At 50.1% G+C, this 9,775-nt stretch overlaps 1 long non-coding RNA gene across 1 annotated transcript; it reads right to left on the reverse strand.

The window, feature by feature from the left end:
- Positions 1–1,955: 1,955 nt before the first annotated feature.
- Positions 1,956–7,535, reverse strand: LOC146046333 (uncharacterized). Its single transcript, XR_014465851.1, has 3 exons — positions 7,378–7,535; positions 5,095–5,317; positions 1,956–2,037 (listed from the first exon to the last, which is right to left on the reverse strand). It is a non-coding gene; the product is annotated as an uncharacterized LOC146046333 (long non-coding RNA).
- Between the last annotated feature and the right edge of the window lie 2,240 nt (positions 7,536–9,775).

A 9,775-nucleotide genomic window follows, 5' to 3' on the forward strand; every position in this document is an offset into this window, starting at 1 on the left:
GCATTAAGTTTGTTCACAACCTGTTGCTGGGTTATGGATGCCGCGGGCAGACAGTATATTTCATATCTTGTAGTACACTGTAGAATCCTTGGCAGTACCAGTCACTTGCTTCTGTATTTCCTCCGCCCCCTCACAGCCAGCAGCTCCAGCACCTCCTCATCCCTCCAGTGTGCCATCTCTCCTCTCCGCAGCATTAAATGGATGTCACATGTCACCTGATCTTATTACCCAATCAGCTTGTGTGAAAAACCCTGGTCGCTACTGTTCACACCCGTGTAATACTCAGGAATAACCCTGCAAAAAACCTGTGTGCAATTACAGGGGCATTACACCCAGGAATTTTACTCACACCCATTCACACTGAGACACGACACGGGAAATGACCGCTTGCCCTGGTGAAAAACTTGTGTTTTTGCGGCAAAGAGAACAGGGTATTACACCATTGCGTACACCTGCCGCTGGATAGGAGAGCAGCAGGGAATGGACATACTGTACCTCTCCAGCTTCCTGACAATCTGAACAATTCATTCACAGAGCCCTCAAGTCAGGACTGTTCTGCTGAAATCCGGATGTTTGAGAGGCAGTGGTGTATTTAAGGGGAAGGCTGCCCCTAGTGAAACCATTATTGCCCCCCTTCCCCAGGGAGGTATACGATCATTAAGTCGACAGATATTATGACGACATGCATTGGGTTGACCACTGAAAGCATTAGCTAGGTCGACAGTCTGAAGGCAGAGGAACCATCAGAAGACAAAGCAACAGCAGGCACTGGCTCCCTGTACACTGCACATGCCTGCACAGCGCGACCTGTTGATCACTATAGAAATGCGTCCAGTAGTTAGGAATGGTATATCTAGGGGGAGGTGGCCAGCCGTGCGCCGCAGCAGGTGGCGCTAATAGGCACGTAGAAAAGGAAGAAGTGTCGCTGGTTTGATGAAAGGTTACACAAATATTTAATAACAATTAAAAAAGTCATATCGTACAATTGCATTACAATAAATTATGAAAAGATTTAAAAAGGTGAATATGTATTAAAAATCTGGACCGGACTGCTGAGGAAGTAGGACAAATAGGATGTTCAGTCTCAGCAGGTCACAGATGTGACTGATATGGGAAGTGAGTCAGGTTGCCCACTGGGCTGATAGTTACCACAAGTTGTAATGATTGATCCAATCCCGAAGGCAATGATGCAGAGATGTCCTCAGATATAATGCGGTAGTGGGGCCACAAATGGCGATGACCCGATAGATGTAGAGAATGGCTGGATATTGAGACAGCCAGGGGTTTCCCACGCCGCTAGAGGTTCCAATCTCGGGAATGGTATGTGACAGGTGTCCTCAAGGTTGGTGAAGCTGTGTGACCAAGATATAGGTGATTTCAGATGGCCATTGCCAACCTTGATTCCTGTATTGGTGCGAAATTAGCGTGGTAACTGGAATGATGACCAGCAACTGCGGGGAGAAGGGGAAGGAATCCCAATATGGTGGAGGAATTGGGAGACCAAATGGCTGAGAAGGAAACTGGTCCGGTCCAGAGAGAACCTCTAACGCGTTTCACTGCTTAGGGGGATGCAGCTTTTTCAAAGCACCATTAATCATTGTCACATTGGCAGATCGTTTTCTTTAAAAATACATGCTAATCACAGGGGCCCCTAGCTAGAGGGGGCCCAGGGGTATTGACCCCTTTGCCCCCCCTTTAAATCAGCCCTGTTACCCCCCCCCCCCCAGGAATGCCCACAGAAATCCGCAGACTAATCGTTTTGTTCGCCTGTGTGCAGTAACAATCAGGGCACATGTGCTGCGTAACACAGAAGAAATAAAATTGACTGTTTTTTGTGTGAATAAGACTCTGAATCAGGCCCAGAGTTAGATACAGACACAAGGAAGGACAAAAGCCACATTTTGAGGAGGCACCAAATAACTTTATTATGTAATAAAACAATAAAGTTGATTTTCCTCCAATGCCTGAAATGAGCTCAATGTCCCTAAAGGTCCTGCGCAAAGATCTTCATTCGTGAACGTCTTGAGCCTCAGAGTACTACAGAAAACAGACAGCATTTCAGTGGTTAACCTTCATTTAATGATCAGATTGTAAGTTTATAGGACGTCTGCTTTCACGTATAACTATACAGTACATGTGTGCCAGTGACAGAGGCATATTCATTATCCCTTATGGGTCTGTTACCTGTTTAACAAGGGTCAGCGTCCGGTGTGGGACGGGATTGTTCGTCTGCTACAAGGGAGGGTTAGAGTGAGGGGGCTCAGGGAGACAGGGTTAATTAGAGGTGAAAGCTGCACAGATGGGACTATAGTGGGGGTATGAACAAGTCGGGAGGACGTGCGTCTCAGACAGCTGGAGCGCCTCTCACACAGCGCCGGTAACCGCCGGATCCCCTGCGCTGGTGGATGCCGGCGGAGAGGGGATCATGCGGGCGCCGGTGGAGAGGCGCTCCAGCTGTCTGAGACGCACTCTATAAAGTGTGGCGAGCGCAGCGAGCCACCGAGCACAAAGCCTGGCGAGCACAGCGAGCCCCGCCAGGGGACGCGGGATACATGTGAAGTAATCCGCGTCCGCTCGCCACACTTCGGGCTCGGAGGCTCGATGCGCTCGCCACACTTTATAACATCAACTCCATGCCGACGTGTATAGTGGGGGTATAAACAAGTCGGGAGGATGCGTAACGCGTCCCCTCGCGGGGCTCGCTGCGGTCGGCACGGTTTGGGCTGGTGTGGATAGTTGGGTTGTTTCAGGAACACATTCACACCTGCCATATCATATATCTGACACAGTAATGACGACATGTGTTAACTGGTAACTGGATTTTAGTTAATAATTAAAAGAAGAAAGCAACTTAACAAAGTGCTGGCCACCGGAACACTACGCCGAATCTGACAGGGGTGCTGACTACGCTGGCCGCCGGAACACGACGCCGAATCTGACAGGGACGCTGACTACGCTGGCCACAGGAACACTACGCTGAATCTGACAGGGACGCTGACTACGCTGGCCACCGGAACACTACGCCGAATCTGACAGGGATGCTGACTACGCTGGCCGCAGGAACACTACGCCGAATCTGACAGGGATGCTGACTACGCTGGCCGCAGGAACACTACGCCGAATCTGACAGGGACGCTGACTACGCTGGCCGCAGGAACACTACGCCGAATCTGACAGGGACGCTGACTACGCTGGCCGCAGGAACACTACGCCGAATCTGACAGGGACGCTGACTACGCTGGCCGCAGGAACACTACGCCGAATCTGACAGGGACGCTGACTACGCTGGCCGCAGGAACACTACGCCGAATCTGAGAGGGGCGCTGACTACGCTGGCCGCAGGAACACTACGCCGAATCTGACAGGGATGCTGACTACGCTGGCCGCAGGAACACTACGCCGAATCTGACAGGGGCGCTGACTACGCTGGCCGCAGTAACACTACGCCGAATCTGACAGGGACGCTGACTACGCTGGCCGTGGGAACACAATGCTGAATCTGACAGGGACGCTGACCACGCTGGCCGCAGGAACACTACGCCGAATCTGAGAGGGGCGCTGACTACGCTGGCCGCAGGAACACTACGCCGAATCTGACAGGGATGCTGACTACGCTGGCCGCAGGAACACTACGCTGAATCTGACAGGGGCGCTGACTACGCTGGCCGCAGTAACACTACGCCGAATCTGACAGGGATGCTGACTACGCTGGCCGTGGGAACACAATGCTGAATCTGACAGGGATGCTGACTACGCTGGCCGCGGGAACACTACACCGAATCTGACAGGGACGCTGACTACGCTGGCCGCAGGAACACTACGCCGAATCTGACAGGGACGCTGACTACGCTGGCCGCGGGAACACTACGCCGAATCTGACAGACGCTGACTACGCTGGCCGCAGGAACACAACGCTGAATCTGACAGGGATGCCGACTACGCTGGCCGCAGGAACACTACACCGAATCTGACAGGGGCGCTGACTACGCTGGCCGTGGGAACACAATGCTGAATCTGACAGGGACGCTGACTACGCTGGCCGCAGGAACACTACGCCGAATCTGACAGGGGCGCTGACTACGCTGGCCGTGGGAACACTACACCGAATCTGACAGGGACGCTGACTACGCTGGCCGCGGGAACACTACACCGAATCTGACAGGGATGCTGACTACGCTGGCCGCAGGAACACTACGCCGAATCTGACAGGGGCGCTGACTACGCTGGCCGCGGGAACAGTACGCCGAATCTGACAGGGATGCTGACTACGCTGGCCGCAGGAACACTACGCCAAATCTGACAGGGGCGCTGACTACGCTGGCCGCAGGAACACTACGCCGAATCTGACAGGGATGCTGACTACGCTGGCCGCAGGAACACTACGCCGAATCTGACAGGGGCGCTGACTACGCTGGCCGCAGGAACACTACGCCGAATCTGACAGGGATGCTGACTAAGCTGGCCGCAGGAACACTACGCCGAATCTGACAGGGATGCTGACTACGCTGGCCGCAGGAACACTACGCCGAATCTGACAGGGGCGCTGACTACGCTGGCCGCAGGAACACTACACTGATTCTGACAGGGATGCTGACTACGCTGGCCGCGGGAACACTACGCCGAATCTGACAGGGGCGCTGACTAGGCTGGCCGCGGGAACACTACGCCGAATCTGACAGGGATGCTGACCACGCTGGCCGCAGGAACACTACGCCAAATCTGACAGGGATGCTGACTACGCTGGCCACAGGAACACTACGCCGAATCTGACAGGGGCGCTGACTACGCTGGCCGCAGGAACACTACGCCGAATCTGACAGATCCGCTGACTACGCTGGCCGCGGGAACAGTACGCTGAATCTGACAGGGAAGCTGACTATGCTGGCCGCAGGAACACTACGTAGAATCTGACAGATCCGCTGACTACGCTGGCCGCAGGAACACTACGCCGAATCTGACAGCACCACTAAGCTAACTACGTACCGGGCGCTGTGATAATACACAAGTACCAAATAATATATACAATGTATCCCGATCTCACCAGAACCGGCTGCTGGCGATGCACCATATTGTCATTGTCTATGGCAGACTTACCCATTCTGTACTTGATCTGGAACCCAGTGCTCTGTACAGATTTGTCAGAGTGGAAATGCAGCAGCATCCAGCTCCCTGCTGACAATAACGACGGCATCTTCTTTACCCCACAAAACCTGTCAGATGCTGCAGAGCCGGATCGATAACTATCCATGATGGACAGGTAATCATAGATACAGTTTTGGGAGGACTCGAGGGCAAAGGAGACAAAATTGAGCTTGAACTGCGGGGGGCGCAATTATAGGAAGGTATTATAAAGAAGAAAATAGAGTAAAATCTCTACAATATTAACACACAAAACAAGCAAAGCAGTTATCTGGTCCTGTAGTAAGAAGGCAACAAATCCTGCTTTTGAGCTATACTGTGACAATTACTTATCAAGTATTTGTCTCAAGGGGAGAAGGCCAGAGAGGAGACAATGCTGACCATTTTGGTGGTGGCGGTGTGGTGTGTGTGGGGGGGCGGTAGCATTATTCAGCCCCGCCCACTGCATATGGCGCTGGAAGTGCTATGATTATCTCCCGATCCTGTCCACCGCACAAGGGGGTGGGAGGCGGGAGATCCACCTAATCTTCCAGGTGCAGGGAGGACTTCCGAAAAAATTGGGAGTCTCCCTCAACTTCTGGAAGATTAAGCAAGTCTGTTGTCTATGGAGGCATAGGTAATTATGCCGCTTTATAAAGCATTGGTCAGACTGCTCCGAGAATATGGAGTACAATTCTGGTCCCCTCACTACAAAAAATATATCATGGACCTGGAAAAAGTCCAAAGAGCAACAAAGCTAATAAAAGGGTTGGATAAATTGAATTATGAAGACAGATTGGACAATTCGGGATTGTTCACACTAGAGAAGAGACGTTTAAGTGGAGACATGTTTAACATGTATAAATATATCAGGGGCCAATATAAGGAACGGTCAGGCGCCCTCTTTGCTTTGAGGAAGGACTCTAGGACACGTGGGCATGAGTTTAGACTAGAGGAAAGAAGATTTTGTACCCTTAAAAGAAAAAAGGGCAGTAAGAGTGTGGAATTCTCTTCCTGGAGAAGTGGTGTCGGCAGAGACAATAAATTCTTTTGGTACTTGTGTATTATCACGGTGCCCGATTTTACTACGTATGCAAACGTAGTGAAATCGCATCGCTTGCCATTATAGCATGAGATGCGATTTTAGCTGTTATAATGGCATTTAATGTACTATACCATTAAATGACATATAATGTAATTTATCGATGCATCCCCCCCCCCCAGTATCCAGGTCATCCCGAAGCGTGGCGAGCCGTGGCGGAACGCATCTGCCCGACCTTTTCATACACCTACTATCCACGTTGGCGTGGAGTTGATTTTATATAGTGTGGCGAGCGTGGCGAGCCACGCGAGGGGATGCGTATTATGTTACATGTATTACACGTCCCCTCGTGGGGCTCGCTGCGCTCACCATGCTTCGGGCTCAGTGGTTCGCTGCGCTCGCCACACGGCCACACTACAGAAAATCAACTCCACGCCGACGTGGATAGTGGGGGTATGAAAAGGTCGGCCGCGGGTGATGGCAGGTGGGTGATCGCGGGGCTCGCTATGCTCGCCATGCTTCGGGATGACGTGAATAGTTGGGGAGGGGGCCCTAAATAAATGACATTATATGTAATTTAATTGTATGGCACATTAAATGCCATTATTATATGTCCAATCTGATCGCATTGCATGCCATACAATAATGGCATGTGATGCGATGCGATTTTTTATCAGACCCGTTTTTTGTAATGTATTCACTGACAGAGAGCAGTGAATACATGCAATGCGATTTCACTACCCTGAATAGACCACTATGTAAATGCCGTAGTGGGCGCCGTGATAATACACAAGTACCATTCTTTTAAAATAAGGTTGGACAATCATCTATTGGGCAAAAACATCCAGGGGTACAAATTACAATTAAAATCTGTAAATATTTAAATCAGATTTCAGTTATATAAGGAATGAAGAAAATAGATCATGCACTTTTATAACGAAGGTTGAACTTGATTGACACAAGTCTTTATTCAGCCTTAACTACTATGTAACTATGTTCCCGATCAGGACATATATTCCAGCTGGTACAGAATGGACTTCCAACTTAACCAGTCTTGCCTCCGCTGTCAGACATATACGTAGATGGGATTAAACTACGTTTGCATCGCCCATTGTCACTTTAGCTAGACTTTGCAGCCGCGCAACAAACACACTCCACAAACAGCCAACGTTCATCAGACCATTTGGTTGAGACAGTGAATGTAGTTTTTCACCTACCCTGTATCCAGGTGTAACCACAATTGCCCATAAGCAGTCAGTATATGGCAGGTACTTGGTGGGGAATCCCAGTGATGTAATGGTTCCACTTGCAGCTGTTAAGGTGTCACCGCACAGAACTTCAGAGATAAATATACAGTAATGATGTATTAAAGACTGTGACATTATGAGCAGGGCAGCCGAGAGGAATACCGGGCCCCGGTAAAATTTTGGGGACGTGGCCTAAGTGTGGGAGGTGTGGCCACCTCCTGCGTTTAGGCCACGTCCCCAAATGTTTATAGGGGGTGAAAGAAAACTCTAAACTCTGCAGCAACAGCACACACCTACAGAATGTGCTGTGCTGACAGAGGGCTCAGCATGAGTTCTCACGCTGTCAATGAGACACACATGCTGAGCCTGCTGTCAGCACAGCACATGTTGTATGTGTGCTGCTGCTGATGCCAGGGGGGACGGAGGAGGAAGGGGGGGGGTCAGATCAGGGCCCCTGCAAGGCCCCTCCAGCAAGCCCGGGCCCGGGTAATTAGTACCCTCACCCCCCCCCCCCCCCCTCTCGGCTGCCCTGATTATGAAACATTGATTAGTCAGGGTTGCCTACCTGACCCTCTCCTTCAGGGAGACAATGCTCTGTTCCTGGACTTCCCTGGTAATGTATGATTGCCATCACCTGTGGTGACACCTTTCTTATCAGTTACCCAGCTCCCCACAGGTGCTGGTAATCCTACATTATCCATACCTCCCAGCATGCCCCTCTCCAGGAAGACACAATGCTCTGTTCCTGGGCTTCCCTGGTTATGTATGATTGCCAGCACCTGTGGTGACACCTTTCTTATCAGTTACCCAGCTCCCCACAGGTGCTGGCAATCATACATTATCCATACCTCCCAGCATGCCCCTCTCCAGGAGGACACAATGCTCTGTTCCTGGACTTCTCTGGTAATGTATGATTGCCAGCACCTGTGGTGAAACACCTTTCTTATCAGTTACCTAGCTCCCCACAGGTGCTGGCAATCATACATTATCCATACCTCCCAGCATGCCCCTCTCCAGGAGGACACAATGCTCTGTTCCTGGGCTTCCCTGGTAATGTAGGATTGCCAGCACCTGTGGTGAAACACCTTTCTTATCAGTTACCCAGCTCCCCACAGGTGCTGGTAATCCTACATTATCCATACCTCCCAGCATGCCCCTCTCCAGGAAGACACAATGCTCTGTTCCTGGGCTTCCCTGGTTATGTATGATTGCCAGCACCTGTGGTGACACCTTTCTTATCAGTTACCTAGCTCCTCACAGGTGCTGGCAATCATACATTATCCATACCTCCCAGCATGCCCCTCTCCAGGAGGACACAATGCTCTGTTCCTGGACTTCCCTGGTAATGTAGGATTGCCAGCACCTGTGGTGAAACACCTTTCTTATCTAGCTCCCCACAGGTGCTGGCAATCCTACATTATCAGGGAAGCCCAGGAACAGAGCATTTTCTCCCTGACGGAGAGGGTCAGATAGGCAACTCTGTGATTAGTATGTAAGGAACTTAACATGAGATGTCTATGGGCCTAATTCATACCCACCCCGTGCAAGTCTACAAATGATCAAATTGCAAATGGATCACTATTCTCTGCAAATCCATTCCCAATTCACTAAACATTGAATAATTTCCCCAGTCTGTGCAAGGGTACATAATTCTGACCTTTAAACAACTGACCTTTCAGTTCCCTGCACAGTTCGAGAGGCCCAAACGCTAGAATGCTTCAAAAATAGACTCAAGACTTTCCTGTTTACTCAAGCATTTCCTTCATTCCCTTAAGTATTATTTATGAAAAGCGTTTCTGTCCTTCACTGTTCCTGTACTGTATTACATTCATTCTATCTGTTAAGCGCCTTGAGTCCTATTGGAGAAAGAGCGCTATATAAATAAAATGATTATTATTATTGCTATAGAATCATACTGATCGAGGCCAGCGCTGAAATCACAGACCCTCCCTTAAAGTACCTGGGCGCGCCTACCTTTTCCCTGACACTCTTAGACAATGGCCGAGTGACTGCGAGGGGACTGCGCTTAGATTAGATGTTGATTTTTGACGCTGATTGGAATTGCGCATGCGCGCTGATCTGTACACATGCGCAGTCATGCGGGTAAGGTCGACAGGTATAGACGTTTCTGTTTTTTATTAGGTCAAATCTTTGTATATTTTTTAGTATGTGGCCACCATCAGCAGAAACATATAAGCTCGCAATGCTTTGGGCACGGTGGCACGCTCTGCTTGGCACGCTATAGGTTACTATTCCCGGTGGTAGTCCAAGTGCCTTGAGTCCTGTTGGAGAAATCAAGCAAATTTTGGGAAAACATTTAAAAAACGAAAATAATTGTGTTGACCATTTAAACTTGTCGACCTTAATA

Source organism: Crinia signifera, chromosome 11, assembly GCF_055691185.1.
Source record: "Crinia signifera chromosome 11, ASM5569118v1, whole genome shotgun sequence".
NCBI classification, from domain to species: Eukaryota; Metazoa; Chordata; class Amphibia; order Anura; family Myobatrachidae; genus Crinia; species Crinia signifera.